Raw genomic sequence first — 22,138 nt, 5'->3', positions numbered from 1 at the left:
CCCATTTGCCTGGATGAGTGCAGCTCCAACAACACTCAAGAAGCTCAACATCATCCAGGACAAAGCAGCTCGCTTGATCAGCACCCCATCCACCACCTTAAATATTCACTCCCTCCACCACCAGTGAACAGTGGTAGCAGTGCGTACCATCTACAAGATGCACTGCAATAACTCACCAAGCCTCCTTCGACAGCACCTAACAAACCCATGACCTCGACCACCTAGAAGGACATTGGATGCATAGGAACACCACCATCTGCCAGTTCCCGTCCAAACTACACACCATTCTGACTGGGAACTATATCACCGTTCCTTCACTGTCACTGGATCAAAATCCTGGAACTCCCTTCCGAACAGCACTGTGGATTTAACTACACCACATGGACTGCAACAGCTCAAAAAGGCGGCTCACCACCACCTTCTCAAGGGAAGTTAGGAATGGGCAATAAATGCTGCCGTTGCCAGCGATGCCCACATTCCGTGAAAGAATAAAAAAGAGATTTGCCACAATGGTAGCAGGGTGAGGGACTTCAGTGATGTGGAGAGATTGGAGAAGCTGGGGTTGTTCTCCTTGCAGCAGAGAAAGTTCCGAAAAGATTTGACACATTTGTTCAAAATCATGGAGGTTTTCAATGGTTTAAATAAGGAGAAACTGTTTCCAGTGGTAAAAGGGCCAGGAAGCAGAGGACACAGATATCAGGTGATTGGCAGAAGAACCAGAGGTGACATGAAGAACCATTTTTTACACAGTAATGTGTTGTGATAAAGAAAGAAAAGACTTGCATTTATATAGCACTTTTCAAGACCACTGGACATATCAAAGCACTTTGTAGACAATGAAATACTTTTGAAGTGTAATCACTGATGTAATGTCAGAAATGCAGCAGCTAATACCCACAAACAGCAATGTGATAATGACCAACTGATCTGATTGAGGGGCAAATATTGATCACAACACCAGGGAGAATTGCTCTTCACTTGTTTGAAATTGCAGCATGGGATCTTTTACATTCACCCAAACATGCAGACCAGGTCTTGGTTTAACATCACACCTGAAAGGCAGCACCTTCAACACCCTCAGTGCTGTGCTGGAGTGTCAGCTGTGAACTCTGAACCCAGAAGCTTGTGATTTCGAGGTGAGTGTGACCAACTGAGCCACAGCTTTTACCTGAGTCTCAATCCTTCTACCAACAGTTTCTCTCTATCGGGTCTGTCACGACCCCTCATGATTGTGAACACCTCTATCAAATCTCCTCTCTAAGGAGAACAACCCCAGCTTCTCCAATCTATCCACATAACTGAAATCCTAACCATACGTTGCAGAAAGGAATTTTTCCTCAAGTTCTTTCCAGTTTTGTGAGTCACATTAAATCTGTAACCTTCGGTTATTGACGGTTCAGCAGTTAGAAACAGTTCCTCAGAATTTACTCTACCTCAAACCTTCAAGGAAGCTCTGCAAAGTAACTGAAAATCAAGTTGTCAGAAGTGGGATTTACACACATGCCTCCAGTGAAAGCTGCAATCTGAACAGAGAAGCTGAAACCGCTCAGTCACCTCAACTGTTCAGACATATTGCGAGAGTGGTTAGCAAAGCATGTGGGATCTTGGGCTTTATAAATAGAGACATTGAGTACAAAAGCAGTGTTGTTATGCTGAACTCTGGTTAGGCCCCAATTGGAGTGTTGCATCCAGATCTGCTCACCAATCTTTAGAAAGGATGTGCGGATTCTTGAGAGGATGCAGAGGAGATTTACCAGAATAGTTCCAGGGATGGAGGGTTTTAGTTTCAAGGTTAGGTTAGAAAAACAGCGTTTTTTCTGCCTGTATTAAAGGAGATTGAGGGGAGAATTGATAGAGGTGTCGAAGGCTATGACAGTTTTAGATAAGTTGGCAAGGAAAAATTGTTCCCATTAACTATTGGTACAAGGACTAGGGGATTCAGATTGAAGGTTTTGGACAAGAGATGCAGGGGGAATGTGCGGAAGAACTTTTTTACACAGTGATTGGTAATGATCTGCAACTCGCTGCCCCCGAGGGCGGAGGAAGTGGAGACAATCGTTGGTTACAAAAGCAATTTCGATGGGCATTTGAAGGAAATAAATTTACAGGGCTAGGGGGATCGAGCAGACGAGTGGGACTGACTGGATCGCTCCATGGAGAGATGGCCTGTACTCGATGGGGCGAATGACCTCCTTCTATACCACAAATGACCCAATGACTCGATGAGTCTATGTCACTCTCAGAATCAAGACAACAGAGTGACAGATTTAACACAACATTATAACATATGTTTGGTTTGACAAATTCAATAATAACTCGTCTCCACTCCCAGTATTTCTAAATCCCACACATTCACTATAATGTGAACAATTATTTCCTGTTGTGTCTCTCTCACATTTGTAAACTTCACTATATTGGAGTGAGGTGACATCTACTGGCGGGAAGCAAGAACTGCAATCAAGCAGCAGAAACTCCACAGTCTGTCAGGGTGAAAGAAACATTGCAATATGAGGAAATAGTGAAGGGGTTTGATCGGGTTGATGGAAACATGATTCCACATGTGGTATCGGATGAAGCAAGGGCCGGAAATATAAAATTGACGTTAATAAAAGAAATGAGGAATTCATGAAAAATGCATTTGCTTAGAGAATGGTTATAGAGATATACAGCACTGATATAGGCCCTTTGGCCCACTGAGTCTGCACTGACCATCAACCACCCATTTATACTAATCCTATGTTAACCCAGAATTCCCTACCACATCCCCACATTTCTCCTATCACCTACCCTAGGGCCAATTTACAACAGTCAATTTATCTATCAACCCACAAGTCTTTCGTTGTGGGAGGAAACCAGAGTACCTTGTGGAAGCCCACATAAACAACTTGCAAACTCCACACAGGCAGTATACAGAACTGAATCAGGGTCACTGAAGTTGTGAAGCTACAGTGCTCACCACTGCACCACCCTTAGAATGTGGATAGAGTAAAAAGTGAGATTGGATGGACAGAAGCAGTCTGAAAAGATGGCTCAAACAAAAGGTGAAAACCCTGAAATGTTAACTCTGTTTCTCTCTCCACAGATGCTGTCAGAGGTGCTGAGTATTTCCAGCACTTTCTGTTTTTATTTCAGCTTTGTAGGATATTGTTTTGATCTGAAAAAAATGCATGAGCGGCTGTGGGTGCCAGTGAAATTCCACAGGAGCGAATAAAAACTATGCCAACGGTGGCTCGTTGGTCTAGGGGTATGATTCTCGCTTTGGGTATATAAGTGATTAATATATGAGAGATCCTGGGTTCAAATCCCAGACGAGTCCTTCTCTGTTGCCATTTTTAGTTTAAGGTCATCGATTGCTTTCAGCCTTCCAGAAAGCGGAATCGATTTCCAAACTGAGCCTGCTTGAGGACCGGGGAACTGGATTCAAAGAGCTTGTCGACAAAATTGAAATGAACAAAATATACAGATTGTCAAGTGGGAATATAAGGTTGCAACAGTAACTAAAGGCCTGCTCGGGTCAGCAAATGAAACCCGACCCAAGCCTGACAGCACCACATCCGACCTGGTCCGAGTCCTTTCATTTTTTTCCCGTGCCCGAACTGACCACCAGAATGTTCAGTTAAACTTGCTTCCGTTTTTCACTTTTTAAGCTTGTGCAGGTAAGGCAACAAAAACTGTAACTGGACTTGAAAGGTTGTTTAAATGTGCATTAAGATTAGAGCTACGTACCGGAGGTGATGAGCTGAAGATTGTTACCATAGAAGTTAGTGATTGTGAGGTCACTAGTTAAAGAGAAAGTCATGGAGTTGTGCCCAGACAGGTTGTCCCGCACTGTATTGATTAAACTATTGCCCGAAGGCGAGAAAATATCATTATACATTCCCTAGACTCCTGCTTTACAGGTTGAAATACTTTCTGCAAGTTTATCCAGAGAGCAGGTGAGATGCAGAGACCAGGAAGGTCTTGAGTGATTAATTATTATAAAATATACATTCTTATATTAAAGAGATTGTGCTCTACCTTCGATGGAATCGCTCACTGCAGACTAGTGCGGAGTGTTTCCCGCCTTGACGTCCTGGCTGTCACTGGATCTTGAGTCCAGGCCTCTGGATTACTGGTCCAGTAATATAGAACATAGAACATAGAACATAGAACATACAGCACAGAACAGGCCCTTCGGCCCACAATGTTGTGCCGATCCTTTGTCCTCTGTCAAGGACAATTTAATCTATACCCCATCATTCTCCTTTATCCATATACCTATCCAAAAGCCTTTTGAAAGTCCCTAAAGTTTCTGACTCAACAACTTCCCCGGGCAAGGCATTCCATGCCTCGACCACTCTCTGGGTAAAGAACCTTCCCCTGACATCCCCCTTATATCTCCCACCCTTCACCTTAAATTTATGACCCCTTGTAACGCTTTGCTCCACCCGGGGAAAAAGTTTCTGACTGTCTACCCTATCTATTCCCCTGATCATCTTATAAACCTCTATCATGTCACCCCTCATCCTTCTCCTTTCTAATGAGAAGAGGCCTAGAATGTTCAGCCTTTCCTCGTAAGACTTATTCTCCATTCCAGGCAACATCCTGGTAAATCTCCTCTGCACCCTCTCCAAGGCTTCCACATCCTTCCTAAAATGAGGCGACCAGAACTGCACACAGTACTCCAAATGAGGCCTTACCAAGGTCCTGTACAGCTGCATCATCACCTCACGGCTCTTAAATTCAATCCCTCTGCTAATGAACGCTAACACCCCATATGCCTTCTTCACAGCCCTATCCACTTGAGTTGCAACTTTCAATGATCTATGCACATAGACCCCAAGGTCTCTCTGCTCCTCCACATGCCCAAGAACCCTACCGTTAACCCAGTATTTTGCATTCATGTTTGTCCTTCCAAAATGGACGACCTCACACTTTTCAGGGTTAAACTCCATCTGCCACTTTTCAGCCCAGCACTGCAACCTATCCAAGTCCCTTTGCAGACGACAATAGCCCTCCTCGGTATCCACAACTCCACCAACCTTTGTATCATCTGCAAATTTACTGACCCACCCTTCGACTTCCTCATCCAAGTCGTTAATAAAAATCACAAACAGGAGAGGACCCAGAACTGATCCCTGTGGCACGCCACTGGTAACTGGGCTCCAGGCTGAGTATTTACCATCTAAGACCACTCTCTGCCTTCTATCAGTTAGCCAATTCTTAATCCAACTGGCCACATTCCCCACTATCCCATGCCTCCTGACTTTCTCCATAAGTCTACCATGGGGGACCTTATCAAATGCCTTACTAAAATCCATGTACACCACATCCACTGGTTTACCCTCATCCACTTGCTTGGTCACCTGCTCAAAGAATTCAATCAGGCTTGTGAGGCAAGACCTACCCCTCACAAAACCGTGCTGACTGTCCCGAATCAAGCAGTGTCTTTCCAGATGCTCAGAAATCCTATCCCTCAGCACCTTTTCCATCAACTTGCCTACCACCGAAGTAAGACTAACTGGCCTGTAATTCCCAGGGTTGTTCCTATTCCCTTTCTTGAACAGGGGCGCAACATTTGCCACCCTCCAATCACCTGGTACCACCCCCGTCAGCAGAGAAGATGAAAAGATCATTGCCAGCGGCTCTGCAATTTCATCCCTTGCTTCCCATAACATCCTTGGATATTTCTCCCTTGATCTAATATTTTAATCTGGTAAGTCAGATTTTACAAAAAAAAATTAAATGATTTAAGACTGCTTCATGTTCAGCAGTGCCAAATGAATAAAGAAATTCAAATATATTCAAAATTATATATCAACTATTAAATACTAATGCCCAGCTTTGAATACAAAAAATGCCTCTAATTGTGTTCTGGTCTGGAATGGAATTCTTCAGTGTTTCTGTTTAGCTTGGATTGACTCATCGATTTTCTTGTTTTTCACTTTGTCGATGCCTTTGAATAATTGTGGATCCTTCTTCAGGGTGTCTTCTTTCACCAGGTAGTTCTGACCTCTGATGATGTTGATCGTAATCAGCTTCAATTTGTTGATAGTTTTGGAAGTGAGCAGATTTCCTTTGCTTGAGTTTACAACATGGAACTTAGTCTGACGTGTGGACCCATGGGAGGATTTGAAAGCTGCCCTTGCATTGGAGCATACAGTTGCATCCATCCAAACAGAGGTACAGTAGAAGTGACATATTCAGTTCAGTCTGTCGATCATGGGACTTTTAATCTCAGGGTTGTGAGTTTGAGCGCCATTTAGTTTTTCCACTTTTTAGGCTTCATTAGCAGAGAGGACAAGGAGTGTTTGAAATGAAATTCAACAACAGTATGAGAAACGCTCTCTTTCATTCGGGACTCTTAACTCTCTGCAGCATCTCGCTGTGAAAGATTGAACTTTACCTCATTTCTTTTTCAGCTGGGAGTCAGTGCGGCTCAGTGGGACTTCTGGCTGTCTCCCACCTCACAATTCATCAGTGCTGAGAAAGCAATGGGAAATATTACTCATGGCTGAGTAAGCAGAGGACACCGATTTAAGGTGAATGGGAAAAGAACCAAAAGCAACATGAGGAAAAACCTTTTTTATGCAGCAAATGGTTAAGATCTGATATGTACTGCCTCAGAGTGTGACGGAGGAAGATTCAACCATAGCTTTCAAAAGGATATATGATAATTATCTGAAGGGGAAAAAAAAATCAGCTTTTCATGGAATACATGAGGATGTGGCATGAGCTGAGTTGCTTGTGCAGAGAGGCAGCACAAGCACGATGAGCTGAATCCCTCCTTTTGTGCTGTAAGTATTCTGTGATCTATGATTCTATACAAAGTGAAACCAACACTCACATATGAGAAACTGACAGGTACAGTGTAAACCCCACACTAACAAACCAGCAAATGCCAGGGACAGAGTAAAACCAACAGTCCTAGACAAGAAACTGACAGATACTGTGTGAAACCCAAAAATCACTTATCAGGATTTGGCAGTTAATGTGTAAAAACCTCTCTTCAATATCCATCCTGCAAGGTACAAAGAAAATCAGGTACAAACCCAGGCTCATACTTCGAAGACTGAGAAATAAAGAGCAAAACACAGACTCACCTACAAGAGGCTGACAAGTACAGAGAATAAAATAGAGGGGGTGCAGATTAAAAACACATGCATGTAACGGATACTGATAGGGATAGAATCAAACCCTTTCTCACACATGACACGAAAATTGGTGGTGTCGTAAATAGTGAGGAGGAAAGCCTTAGATTACAGGCCAATATAGATCGTCCGAGGCAGAGAATATAAGAGCAGGGAGGTTGTGACGGAGCTGTATAAAATGCTAGTTAGGCCACAGCTGGAGTACTGTGTACTGTTCTGGGTACCACACTATAGGAAGGATGTGATTGCACTGGAGAGGGTACAGAAGAGAGTCACCAGGATGTTGCCTGGGCTGGAGCATTTCAACTATGAAGAGAGACTGATAAGGCTAGCGTTGTTTTCCTTAGAGCAGAGAAGGCTGAGGGGAGATAAGATTGAGGTTTACAAAATTATGAGGGGCATTGATGGGTTAGATAGGAAGAAACATTTTACATTAGCGGAGGGGTCAATAACCAGGTGGCATAGATTTAAGGTAAGGGACAGGAGGTTGAGATGGGATTTGAGGAAAAAAAATTACCCAGAGGGTGGTTGGAATCTGGAACGCACTCCCTGAAGAGGTGGTAGAGGCCGGAACCCTCACAACATTTAAGAAGTAACTGATTCGGATTTGGAATGAATTGTCTGACAGGGTGGTGGAAACAGATTCAATTATAACTTTCATAAAGGAATTGGACAAATATTTCAAAGTGAATTTCTCCAGGACTATGGGGAAATAGGCAGGGGGTTGGACTAATTGCATCATTTTTTTCACAGATTCAGCACAGGCACAAAAGACCGATTGGCCTCCTTCTGTGCTGTTTGATTCTATGAAATAGTGACACTCAGGGCAAGTCTGTATAAGAAGGAGAAATGGAGACAGGTCAGGGAGAGCACATCACCAAAACTGGAGATACTACATTGGACAGGGAGGGTCGGAGGGGGAGAGAGCATGTACATACAGTCAGAATCAGCAACTTCAGGGGAGGAGAGAGAGAGGAACCAGTGAGTGTAGAACTGAACCCAGCCAGAGTCAACCTGCTGAAACACCAGTGAGTTCACACTGGGGAGAGATCATTTACCTGCTCCGTGTGTGGGAAGGGGTTCACTCAGTCATCCAACCTCACTGAACATCAACTTGTTCACATTGATCAGAGACCTTTTCAATGTCCTGACTGTGAGACGAGCTTGAAAAGCAGTAATGATCTGCTGAAACACCAACACATTCACTCTGGGGAGAGGCCGTTCCCCTGCCATGTGTGTGGGAAGGGATTCACTCAGTCATTCAATCTGCTGCAATATCAGCAAGTTCACATGTAACTGCAGGGGTTGGATTCTGCTGTTGTTGCTGCTATTCATCACTTTCAGAGACAAAGTTGGGTCTTACTTTATAACCAGTGTAGTCCAGAGCAAAAGCGTCTTCTTAATGTTGAGATAAACGGGAGAAGAAACCGGGAAGTGGCGGCGAGGATGGGGGAGGTGCTGCACCATCACTTTAATGGTGCACCCTCCCTCCCCCGGGGTCCTCGCTGCACGTCCGCCACGTTTGGTGGCTCTGATTCGGGTCCTGAGAGCCCCTGAGACTCGGTGCAGCTGAGGCTGCGCTCACCCCCGCTCAGCTCTGTTGTGATATTTAAAATACGAAAGGCCTGTTGGACTGAGACCTGATCTGGAATTTAGAAAGCAGCATGACTGGAGGCTCATTGCTGCTCAGCACAATCTCACCCCCGATCCTGGGAATTGTTGATTCTGCACCCTGTAGTTCAGTTCTGCAATTAACTCGAGGGGGAGATGTGTGAGCAGAAAAACAGAGCGAAATGAAAACACAGCTGGACAGATGTGCAACAGGTCAATCCACTGTTACAATAACTCCATCTCTGACTCCCTCCTGACAGTAACCAGCCCTTTCACAGAGACTGTGGGTGGCTCTGAAAAGAGCCTTTGGTTTATCAGATGTCATTTTGGCCGCTTTACTTTTTCTGGGAGCTCTGAGCACTGGTTTTCTTGCGCAGCAGCACGGCCTGGATATTAGGCAGCACCCCGACCTGAGCGATGGTCACCCCTCCCAGCAGCTTGTTGAGCTCCTCGTTGTTGCGGACAGCCAGCTGCAGGTGTCTGGGGATGATGCGGGTCTTCTTGTTGTCCCGGGCCGTGTTACCGGCCAGCTCGAGGATTTCAGCGGTCAGTTACTCGAGCACAGCAGCAAGATAGACCGGGGCTCCAGCACCCACACGCTCAGCATAGTTACCCTTTCTCAGAAGCCTGTGAACACGGCCCACCGGGAACTGCAGTCCAGCCCGGGAGGAGCGAGACTTGGCCTTGGACCGAGCTTTCCTGCCGGTCTTTCCTCTTCCAGACATTTCCACAATCTCACAAATACTTTCACAATGAATGGATAATTTCTCAGCTTTTGTCGTAAGCTTGAAACAGTCAGGATGGCCGAGTGGTCTAAAAGGCTGTGTTCAGGTCGTAGTGTTTTCTGTAGGCGTGTGTTCAAATACCAAATCTACCAAGTTGTGTTTTGACTGAACTGGAGGCATTTGGGAGCAGCGGTGAAGGGAAAGCATGGAAGAATATTGACAAGGAAAATGAAAATGGACCCAAAGATGTTTCTTCAATACATTAAGGTAAGAGGCAACTGAAGAAAGAGGAGTGCACTGAAAAGACCAAAAAAGCACAGTGATTTTTGACATCTTGCCAGGATTGAGTGGCGCGTGCACGGGATGATGTCATTTTGCATCGCCAACAGCATCACATTTCCGCAACAAATCCATCTTCGTGCATGCGGGTATCTAGCCACCCCATCCCCCCACCACTTGGCTGGAGGAAGTGGCTGAATGGGAGATTTTGAAGCTGTAGCTCTCCCCCCTCGGCAACTCACTCCAGGCCTCGACGATTCCCCCCCTCAGCCGCTCGCTCCAGACCTCGCTGCTCCCCCACCTCCCCCCCACTCCCCTGGCCAGTTGTTCCTCGCTTCGCACTACCCCACTCTCTGACCACTCGCTCCAGGCCGCGCCGCTTCCCTCCTCTCAGCTACTCACTCCTCCGTCGCCCTGTCACTCCTTGCGGCCCTCCTGCTTCTACAGGTGGCGCCTGGTGAAGAAATGTGGGAGCGAGTGTCACGGCCAGAGCTAGCAGCTGTGGGCTGGGCTGGGACAGGGTGGGGGGGGGGTGGGGGTGCGGAGAGCGAACAGCCAGAGAGCAGAATTTCGCCAGTAGGGAGGAGGGGGAGAAAGCGAGTTGCAGAGGGGGGAGAGCGGTCAGTGAGGTGGGAGCTAGTAGCTGCGTTCGGGTGAAGTCAATCCTGGGCAGTTATATAAACAAATCACAATAACGAATTGGCAGCACATTTTATCCTCTGCCCGATTTTCCTTTCCATCGATCGGGGTGCTAATTCACTATCTTCCAATGGAAATTCAATCATAAAATTCCTTTTGTATTTAATAGGATTACTGAAATGTTAAATGGATCTGAGGATTACAGTTAGTATTAGCAAACGCACCCGAGTGAATTAGCACCCCAATCGATGGAAAGGAAAATCGGGGAAAGTATAAAATGTGCCGCCAATTTCGTTATTGAGATTCATTGAGTAATTCGATTCTGCCCAACACTGAAATTGGCGGCTTTTTTGAATTCAACCTTTCTGCCAGGACGACAATTTAAGCCAATGATTTGCTGTATTTTCTAATTCGAGGCTCGGCAATTGGTTAAGACATGCGAATGGGAAGAGGGTGACCAATCAGAAGTGGGCTCTGGATAGCGCGGGCTCAAACTGCGGGAATTCCAGGTCCCTGAATGACTGAGCTGAAACTGATCAGTTTCAAAAACCCTGTCAGTTTCAGTGCAGGAAACACTGTCTCGGGGGAAATAACATCACAAGTGGGTCTGGTTCCAGCGACCGATTCAACGGCTGCTGCAAAACTCCCGGATTCCCTCATTGCAGCGAAATCATTTTGAAATTCTGTGAAAACAATGAGTGATTCTGGAGGAGTGAAGTGGCTTTTCACTGATGGCATGTGTCGACTGGAGAAATAACTAACTGAAGAGCCTCAGGCGCTGTTTACACAGCCCGTTCAGAAAATCAAATCCACTGCATATCCTTGCTACAAATGAAATGTCAAATTTGGGGATTGTAGTTTTGTATCCCAAACACAGCACAGATTTATTCCAGACAGTTCTAAACAGCCTATCCCAGCTCCCGTTTCCAGGTCACTGCTCTCTCTGTGAGGCGGTGGGTGGCTCTTAGAAGAGACTTTGTTGTGTTTGCTGGAAAGGGTCGAGTTGTTCAGCCGCTGAATTCGGAGAGAGTGCGGCCCTGCCGTTTCAGAGCGTACACCACATCCATGGCAGTGATCGTCTTGCGCTTGGCGTGTTCAGTGTAGGTGACCGCATCCCTGATCACATTCTCCAGGAAAACCTTCAACACCCCGCGAGTCTCCTCATAGATCAAACCCGAGATCCGCTTGACACCGCCACGGCGAGCCAGGCGGCGGATTGCTGGTTTGGTGATGCCCTGGATATTATCACGAAGCACTTTGCGGTGCCGCTTTGCTCCGCCTTTGCCAGTCCTTTCCCTCCTTTACCTCTGCCAGACTTTCTTTTATTAATTTCCAAAATATACTTTATTCATTAAAATCTGTAAAAAAAAATACATTACAAAATAGTTCCAAAAAGCACCAAGTCAAACAATACAAAGAGTGCAAAGGAGATCAGTTTCCTTCAATACAGGAGTGAGTTGCCTCACAACCCTTCCATTTCATTGTCATGCCATGTACATTTTAAGGCAAACTAATATTTTCTGGCTACAGTTCGAGTGGTTTCCCATGGATCCGGCCCCTCAGTTCAGCTTGGTGAGGGGACCTTACACAGTGGTCTTTCCACATTGAGCCTTTGCTGCGGCTGCCCCAAGTTTTAGTGCGTCCCTCAGCACATAGTCCTGGACCTTGGAATGTGTCAGTCTGCAACATTCGGTCGTGGACAACTCTTTGCGCTGGAAGACCAGCAAGTTTCGGGCAGACCAAAGGGCGTCTTTCACCGAATTGATAGTCCTCCAGCAACAGTTGATTTTTATCTTGGTGTGCGTCCCTGGGAACAGCCCACAGAGCACAGACTCCTGTGCTACAGAGCTGCTTGGGATGAACCTCGACAAAAACCACTGCATCTCTTCCACACCTGCTTTGCAAAGACACATTCCAGAAAGAGGTGGGCAACGTCTCTTTTCCACCACAGCCACCTCGAGGGCCGCGTGTGGATGGGGTGAGACTTCGGGTGTGCAGGAAGGATCTGACAGGGAGGGCTCTTCTCATCATCAGCCAGGCTACATTTTGGTGCTTGTTTGAAAGTTCTGGTGATGAGGCATTCTGCCAAATGACTTTGGACTTCTGCTCAGGGGACCATCCGACAGGATCCACCATCTCCTTTTCCCGTAGGGCCTTGAGGATATTCCGTGCAGACCACTGCCTGGTGGATTGGTGGTCAAAGGTGTTTTTCCACAGAAACTTTTCCATGAAGGATAGGCAGTATGGCACAGTCCAACTGGATGGAGCATTCCGCGGCAATATGACAAGGCCCATCCTTTGCAACACCGGGGACAGATAGAACCTCAGCACGTAGTGACACTTGAAGTTTGCAAACTGGGGATCTACACACAGCTTGATGCAGCCGCACACAAAGGTAGCCATAAGGATGAGGGCGACGTTGGGTACATTTTTCCCGCCCTTATCCAGAGGTTTGAACATCGTGTCCCTCCGGACTCGGACCATTTTGGATCCCCAGATGAAGCGGAAAATGGCTCAGGTGATCGCCACAGCGCAGGAATGCGGTATGGGCCAGACCAGCACCACGTACAGCAATGTGAGCACCTCGCCCTTGATGACGAGGTTCTTACCCATAATGGAGAGAGATCGCTGCTCCCACATGCTCAGCTTATGTTGTACCCTGGCTACTCGCTCCTTCCAGGTTTTGGTGCACGTCCCAGCCCTTCCAAACCATATCCCCAGCACCTTCAGGTAGTCTGACCTAACGGTGAAGGGGACAAAGGATCGTTCAGCCCAGTTCCCAAAGAACATGGCCTCGCTCTTGCCGTGTTTAACATTGGCTCCCAAGGCCAGTTCGAGCTGGTCGCAGATGCTCATCAGTCTGCGCACAGACAGTGGATCCGAGCATAAAATGGCGATGTCATCCATGTACAGGGAGGTTTTCACCTGAGTGCCTCCGCTGCCTGGGATTGTCACCCCTCTGATGCTCGCATTCTTCCTAATAGACTCAGCAAAGGGTTCAATACTGCAAACAAACAAGACAGGGGAGAGAGGACAGCCCTGTCTGACTCCAGATTGGATCGGGAAACTTTCTGATTCCCACCCATTGATTGAGACTGCACTACTGATGTTTGTGTAGAGTAGTTTGACCCAATTGCAGATTCCCTCCCCAAACCCCATTTTGGAATGCACATCCATCATGTAAGTGTGCGATATCCTGTCAAAAGCCTTCTCCTGGTCCAGGCTGATGAGGCAGGAGTCCACCCTCCTGTCCCGTACATAGGTGATCATATCCCTGAGTAGCGCATGCTATCAGAGATTGTCCTGCCTGGTATAGTATAGGTCTGATCAGGGTGAATCACCAACTCCAGAGCAGATTTGAATCGACTGGCTATGACTTTTGACAGAATCTTGTTGTCAGCATTAAGCAGTGAAATGGGCCACCAATTTATTATTTCTGTCCTCTCCCCCTTCCGCTTGTCGATGAGGGTGATGATGCCTTTCCTCATGGATTCTAACATACTGCCAGCCTGGAGCATACTCTTGTTTACTGCCAGACAAGTTGATTCTTGCCTCAAATCAGTGCACAATAAAAGAGACTGATTCCGTCAGGCTCCTTTTTATACAGGCCACCCGGACCTGGCTGAGAATGGCAGAGAGAGAGCAGGAAGGGGAGGAGACAGAGTGAAGATTGAACAGAGAGCAGATGGGGAGGAGACACCCAGAGTGACAGACGGAGAGAGAACGGCCCCTCATCTTTCAGCTCCACCTCCAGTGTCCTCCGGGCTGCCAATTTCAAACCCTTTATTAACAGTGGAACCGAAACCCAACTCTCCACACAAAGCCTTCCAGACTCGGTCTTCATCGTCAAGGCTTTCCAGAAAGCCGGAGCTTTTAAATATGGTCCCGATGCAATTAACGCTCAGTAATATTCCCACCTAAACACAGTCCATTCTATAACAAGAAACCTCCTCAGTAACATCACCATTTCCACACACATCCGCTTCCAGCAGTTTACAGCACCTGACTGCAGCTGCTTGGGGAATCTCCTGTGTTAAGATTGGAGTTGGAAAGCGGCCTTTACCCGGCAGTGTTATTGTCTCACACTGAATCTGCTAGACATCCTGTTCTCTTTATTGCGAGAGAGAAATCATGGATTTAGGAAATGTTCATTTGAAATTATCTCTATTGAGAACGAGCCCGGCCGTGGGACAGGTATTCCAGTGCAAAGAGCTGTCCATGACCGAGTGTTGCAGAGTGGCACATTGCAACGTCCAAGACTATGTGCTGTGGGACGGCATTAAAGCTTGTGGAAGCCACCATGGAGACGCAATGGGGAAAGGCTGCAGTCTAAGGCCCTAGTAGGCCATAGTACAGTGAGGGGCTGGAACCCGTGTAAAACCCCTCGGGCTGTTTGCACCAGAGAATGTTTGATGTGTAATGTAAATACTGTAAATATAACCTGTGCAGGCAGGGATAGTGAGATACATCATGTACATTATTGAAGGAAACTGATCTGTATTGTACCTTATGTAATATTAAATTTGAACTGCTTTGCAATGTAATTGCACAAATTATACGAATAAAATACATATTGTGCAAAAGAAAGCAGCTTTCCTGTCAACGCACACCTTGTCTCAGGGCACAACTTTCCTGTGATCTTGTCATACCCAACTTCGCTCTATATCTTCTGACACACACACTTTACAGTCTGTCATTTCCAAAAACAAGCATTCTAAAATCAAAAGACCTTTTGTTTATTTCTCCTTTCTTTTCATTTCTCCTCTATTCTTCTCAATCACTCCCTTCAACAGTCCTATTCAGATCAAGGTGGAATGTGAATAGTGTCACAACTCACCTGACACTATTATCACCCTTCTTTTCTCTTGTCTCATTCAATGGGAAAGTTTTGTTCACCAGTCTGTTGCTGTTTTACACTCTTACCATACCATCTGGTATTGCATCCATCTGAATTCTGTGCTTTCATGGCCTTACATATCTTTTCCTCTTCTGGATGATTTGTTTGCTTCAGTTCCATTCAACCAGGCTGGACCACAGGGAAGCTTAGAACCTTTGCCTTGGATGGGTCCACGTTGATCCATGACATTCAGAATCACCTCCTTGAAATAACTCCATAGTACAACTAAAGTAACCACACAGAATCTGCTTCAAACACTCCTCCACATTTTATCTGTTCTGACTGTCAACACCTCCAGCTCTTTTGTTTAAGTGGAACCCATCAGGTTTGTATAGGCTCCTTCTATTCTGAAAGCTGTAGCACTGGTTCAGGGAATTCAGCCCTGTTTCTCCACTCGAAAGGATCAGCCATGCTTGATCTGCCTCGTATTTTGCTTTTATTGCAACGTTACAAGACCTCCAATCCTCTGGCACCACACCTGTATCCAGTGAGGGATGGGAAAATGATGGTCAGACCTTCCACTATTTCTTAAAAGCAAAATACTGCGGATGCTGGAAATCTGAAACAAAAACAAGAAATTCCGGATTCACTCAGCAGGTCTGGCAGCATCTGTGGAAAGAGAAGCAGAGTTAACGTTTCGGGTCAGTGACCCTTCTTCGGAACTTCGGAGTTCCGAAGAAGGGTCACTGACCCGAAACGTTCACTCTGCTTCTCTTTCCACAGATGCTGCCAGACCTGCTGAGTGAATCCGGCATTTCTTGTTTTTGTTCCACTATTTCTTCCCTGGCTTCTTTCAACAGCCTGGGGTACATTTCATCTGGTCCTGATGATTTATCCACATTCAAGGATGCTCATCCCATTAAGACTTCCTCTCTCCTTAAGTTATCACGTGCAATACTTCACACTCCTCCTCCTGACTAACAATATCTGCATCACACTCTCATTCGGGAAAACAGTAAAGTATTCATTAAGGATATTGGCAACATCTTCCACCCCGATACAATGGTTACATTTTTGATCTTTTATGTGCCCTGCTGTTTGTTTAGTTGCCTCTTCCTCTAATGTTTTCATGCAACATCTTTGGGTCCATTGTTATTTTGTTTGTCCATGTTCTTTCATGCTTTTTCTTTGCTTTTTGCCGCTGCTCCCAAACGCCTCCAGTTCAGTCAAAACACAACTTGTCAGAAGTGTAATACGAACCCACGCCTAAAGTGGAGACTGCGACCTGAACGCAGCGCTTTAGACCGCTCAGCCATCCTGACTGCCGGCGACGTATTATCAATGCGAAGGAAATTATTCAATCTTTGTGAAAGTATTTGTGAGATTGTGGAAATGTCTGGAAGAGGAAAGACCGGCGGGAAAGCTCGGGCCAAGGCCAAGTCTCACTCCTCCCGGGCTGGACTGCAGTTCCCGGTGGGCCGTGTTCACAGGCTCCTGAGAAAGGGTAACTATGCTGAGCGTGTGGGTGCCGGAGCCCCGGTCGATCTGGCTGCTGTGCTCGAGTATCTGACCGCTGAAATCCTCGAGCTGGCCGGTAACGCGGCCCGGGACAACAAGAAGACCCGCATCATCCCCAGACAACTGCAGCTGGCTGTCCGCAACGACGAGGAGCTCAACAAGCTGCTGGGAGGGGAGACCATCGCTCAGGGCGGGGTGCTGCCTAATAACCAGGCCGTGCTGCTGCCTAAGAAAACCAGCACTCAAGAGCTCCCAGAAAAAGTGAAGCGGCCAAAATGTCATCTAATAAACCAAAGGCTCTTTTCAGAGCCACTCACAGTCTCTGTGAAAGGGCTGGTTACTGTCAGGAGGGAGTCAGAGATGGAGTTATTGGAACAGTGGATTGACCTGTTTCACATCTGTCCAGGTGTGTTTTCAGTTCCCTCTGTGGATTTCGCTCTGTTTCTCTGCTCACACATCTCCCCCTCTAGTTAAGTGAAGAACTGAACTACAGAATGTCAGAATCAACAATTTAATAAATCCCGCTGCCTTCGATTTGATAAATCCCGAGATTATCCCGGTACATTAACGGGAACTGGTTCGGAGCTGATGAATTAATTTAATAATGGAAGTGTCCGGGTTAATTCTCTGTTTTTCATTTGGACAGTTTGAATTGTGTTTTTCTTTTCTCTCTGGTGATCTGAGCGCCGCTTCTCAATGAGAATCTGCTCCCGGAACAGAGTAAATGCAGGAAGGAAGAGGCCATTATCGGGCTGTGTGTTTCTCTCCTAACCTGATCTGTTTAGACCGCACTGTTCCCAGAGGACGGAATCAGTGAGAGTTGTGCACACACAGGAGCTGAGTCCATTGCAGCGCTTTAATATGTGCCTTCCCCCCGGCCCTCCCTATTCTCCGGACACAGAGCTGTCTGTTTCCCCCGGCGGCGGGATAGAGTCGGGGATTCTCTCCCCGCAGTGTCAGGGTCTGCAACCCCGGGGAACTGGCGGTTTCAGTCAGAGTGACCGAGCTGCCTTACATATCCTGTGTACTAATCTCCAATGGATTCAAATATTAGTGAACTCATTGGGTAATGTTAGTAAATAACCCTCATGTGAACGGACCGGCTCCATTAATGCCTTCCAAATAAAACTGGGATCCATTTCTTTTCCCCAAATGCCAGCTAACGGATCCCAGGAGCGGGGTTGAGATTGTGCTGAGCAGCAATGAGTCTCTGGTAATGTTGCTTTCTAAATTCCAGATCAGCTCTCAGTCCGACAGGCCTTTCGGGAAAGTGATGTGACAAAACAGAAACCATGTGGCCGCCCCTCCAATCTAATGGGTTTGATGATGAACAGAGATGGCAGCTCTTTCCTTTGCTGATTTGGTGGCTCTGAAAAGAGCCCTTGTTACACTTGTTACTGAAGCTGGGTTTTAGGTGCGTTCCCCGCGGATGCGGCGGGCCAGCTGGATGTCTTTGGCCATGATGGACCGGGATCATTCTGGTGAATCTGCTCATTTTCCGGCAGAAGCATCAGTCGCTGTTTGAACTGTTTAAAGTCAGGGGTGTATTAGCAGCCAGAAAGTGAAGGGCAGTTCATTGCTCCCTGCAGCATTATCCGCCTCTTTCAGGAGAAAAGATCAGAAACCGCTCGTTTCTGTCAGTCCCCGAGAAGCCTGTGAGAGGCGGTTAGTCGCTAATTTGTTCCTTTTACAGAGTGGAAGCTGATATTTGTCCCGTTTTAAATTGCTGAACCGGACCTTCCTCCCGCCGCTTACAGTTAACAGATTGACAAATGAAAACGATTCCTAAAATCGCGTCAGGATTTTGTGACGGTAAATACAGTAAAACTGAACATAAAATGAGAGGTTTTAAAATTGTTGCCTGAAAATTGAAATTTTCCATCACTTCAATTCCTTCCTGCTCTGGAATTGCCAGGCTTTTTCCAATTGGAAAATCTAAGCCAATGAGAACTTCTATTTACTTATATGTGATTCTCCTATTGGTTAAGAATTGGATTGAGAAGCGGGTGACCAATCAGAGACAGAGTCAAACTGCGGGGATTCCAGGCCCCCAGTAACTGAGCTGAAACTGTTCAGATTGACAAACACTGGCAGTAGCTTCACACATTGGACACTTCACACTGAGTCATTCAAGGGCTGGTGTGAGAGAAGCTTCAGATCCTGTCATTACTCTCTGACTCATTATTAATCTCGAACCAAACAATTAGTAAATGTGAAGCAGTGAAGAGACTTTTCATTCTCACTGCAGAATGTGTCATCTGGGGAAATAAGGAACTATTATTTTCGGAGATTCCAGGTACATTCCTCCCTGAACAAATCCATTCCTAACATTCCCGATCACAGCCTATCCCAGCTCCTGTTGTCACCCGACTCCAGCTGAATTGGAGAAACTCATGTGTTGGGGTTTGAGTTGTGAGGTGGGGTTTCTCCGCCAGTGTTACTGTCTTACAAACTCTCCCCCTGAATTTGTGAACTGAGACTGCACCGAACACATCCCCAGTTGGAGTGAGGGCCGGACATCCCTCTGTTTTATGACAGAGAGTGGGGAAAGGGCTGGGTGGAGGGGAGTCACCAGGGATCCTGGATTTACTCCAAATCATTTCCCTGTGGAATCTGCAGGCGGGGCCTGGACAGGGATCATTTGATCAGGGGATCAGCTCTTTCCTGAGAGATGTGGGTGGCTCTGAGAAGAGCCTTTGTGTTCAGATGTTTACAAGTTTCCCGCGCTTTCACTTCTTTCCAGACCCTGCTTTCTGAGCCTTCGCTTCTTTCGGCTTGACCTTGCTCTTCCATGTCTGCACTTTCTTCAGCGCCTTTCCGCCCGCCGCACTCTTGCCTTTTTTGACCTTCTTCGCAGGAGACTTTTTCTGAAGCGCTGCTTTCTTCACCGCCTTATTTGGCGTTGCCGCCGCCTTGCTGCTCGTTTTCTTGGCTGTTACTTTCTTTGTTGTCACTTTCTTGTCTGCTGGTTTCTTCACTAAAGATTTCTTGTCTGCTGGTTTCTTCACTGAAGATTTCTTGTCTGCTGGTTTCTTCACTGAAGATTTCTTGGCTGCTGGTTTCTTTACCTTCTTTCCCACTTTTCTCTGGGTTTTCCTTCTTGCTGATTTTGAAGGAGCCGGAGGCGCCCTGTCCCTTGCTCTGCACCAGGCAGCCTTTGTTCACATTCCTCTTGATACATTGCTTGATCTGGGTCTTGAGCTTCTCCTGAGCGGTGGCAGACCTGCAAGGAATCAACTACCAGCTAGCGTATAAAGCGAGACCAAGGCTCAGGGCCTTCAGTTACCTGGAGGGGAATCGGAGAGGCAGCGGATCCTGTGAGGAACCACAATCCAGGAAGGATGAGAAGGTCATTGTCAGGGTACAGAGGAGATTAAGTTAAAGATTTACCAGTTTATAAGCAAGCGCAGAGCCAAGGAACGGTGCTGGGGCAGATCAAATAATAGGAAGCTGTGATCAGTTGGAAGGCAAGAGTGATTAAATGACAGAAGAGATGATGGTGCAAGGCAAAAGTCAGGGAAAGAATAAATAACGTTTTGTCAGCATCGATACCAGGAGTGGGGTTTGAACCCACGCAGACACATGTCTATTGGATCTTAAGTCCAACGCCTTAACCACTCGGCCATCCTGGTGCGTTAGCCCACCACTGAAAATGAAATTTAATGTGATCCGGGTGCCATCTGGCCTTTCACAAAATAAAGTTATGACTCCTCTCCCATGCTAAATTGGACCCTTCATTATTTATGAACCTCAATCGGATCACCCCTCAGTCTAGGTTTCTCTAAGGTGTAGGGTCCCAACTCTTTTAGTCTAACTTGATAACCAAGATGTCTTATACTGGGAATTCGTCGAATGTCTCTCCTCTGTACCCTTTCCAAAGCCTCAATATCACCCATCATGTGAGGAGACCAAGACTGGATACAATATTCCAAGTGAGTCCTGACCAAGGTTTCATAAAAGGACAAATTCAGGACATCTCAGATACTGAAGGAGTCCGTGTCCAGAAGCAGCAAGACCTGGACAACATTCAGACTTGGGCTGCTAAGTGGCAAGTAACATTCACACCACATAAGTACCAGGCAATGACCATCTCCAACAAGAGAGAATGTCACCATCTCCCTTTGACGATCAACAGCATTGCCATCGCTGAATCCCCCCACCATCAACATCCTGGGGGTTACCATTGACAAAAGCTTAACTGGACCATTCATATACATACTCTGGCTACAAGAGTAAATCAGATAGTGGGAATTCTGTGATGAGTAACTCAGCTCAAGGCACGTGGTGAAATGCTCATTAGGAGAGCCTGGAGAAATGGACTGGTCAGGTGGGCAGAAAAGTGGCAAATGGAACTCAACTTGGAGAAGTGTGAGGTGATGCCTTTGGTGAGGTCAAACACAGCAAAGGAATACACAATTAATGGGTGAATGCTGAGAGGTGTAGAGGAAGTGAGGGACCTTGAAGTGAATGTCCACAAATCCCTGAAAGTAGCAGGACAGGTTGATAAGTTGGTTGAGAAGGCTTATGGAATCCTTTCCTTTATTAGCCAATGTATAGAATATAAGAGCAGGGAGGTTATGCTAGAACAGTGTCAATCATTAGTTAGGCCACAACTTGAGTTCTGTGTGCAGTTCTGGTCACCTCATTCCAGAAAGGATGTAATTGCACTAGAGAGGTTACAGAGGAGATTTACGAGGATGTTGCCAGCTCTGGAAAAATGCAGCAATGAGGAAAGATTGGATCAGCTGGGGTTGAATAGAGGAGGCTGAGGGGAGATTTGAGTGAAATGTACAAAATTGTGAGGGGTCTGGATAGAATGGATGGGAAGGGTCTATCTACCTTAGTAGGGAGGTCAGTGACTAGGGGGCATAGATTTAAAGTGATGTGTTGAACAATTAGAGGGGAGATGAGGAAAGGTTTTTTCACCCAGAGGGCTGTGGGAGTCTGGAATTCACTGCCTGTAAGGGTAGCTGAGGCAGAAACCCTCAACTCATTTAAAAGGTGTCTGGATGTGCACCTCAAGTACCTGAACCTGCAGGGCTACGGTCCAAATGCTGGGCAATGGGATTCAGCTGGGTGGCTCGTTTTTTGGCCTGCCTGTGCTGTAAACATTCTATGTTCTATGATTCTATGCAGACACAATGGGCCGAATGGCCTCCTTCTGCACTGCAATAGTTTTGTGATTTTTGACTCTCCAAAACTTGTCAACCATCTACAAGGCACAAACCAGGATGAGTGCAGCACCAACAATACTCTAGAAACTCGACACTGTCCAGGACAAAGCAGCCGCCTTGATTGTCACCCCATTCACCACCTGAAACATTCACTCCCTTCATCACTGACGCACAGTGGCAGTAGTGTGTACCATCTACCAGATGCACTGCTGCAACTCACCAAGG

General features: G+C 46.5%; 1 non-coding gene across 1 annotated transcript; it reads right to left on the bottom strand.

The window, feature by feature from the left end:
* Positions 1-20,288: 20,288 nt before the first annotated feature.
* Positions 20,289-20,371, bottom strand: trnal-uaa (transfer RNA leucine (anticodon UAA)). Its single transcript has one exon. It is a non-coding gene; the product is annotated as a tRNA-Leu (tRNA).
* Positions 20,372-22,138: the final 1,767 nt, after the last annotated feature.

Source organism: Heterodontus francisci, unplaced genomic scaffold (genome assembly GCF_036365525.1).
Source record: "Heterodontus francisci isolate sHetFra1 unplaced genomic scaffold, sHetFra1.hap1 HAP1_SCAFFOLD_58, whole genome shotgun sequence".
Lineage (NCBI taxonomy): Eukaryota > Metazoa > Chordata > Chondrichthyes > Heterodontiformes > Heterodontidae > Heterodontus > Heterodontus francisci.
This window is presented reverse-complemented; position numbering and strand designations above follow the sequence as displayed.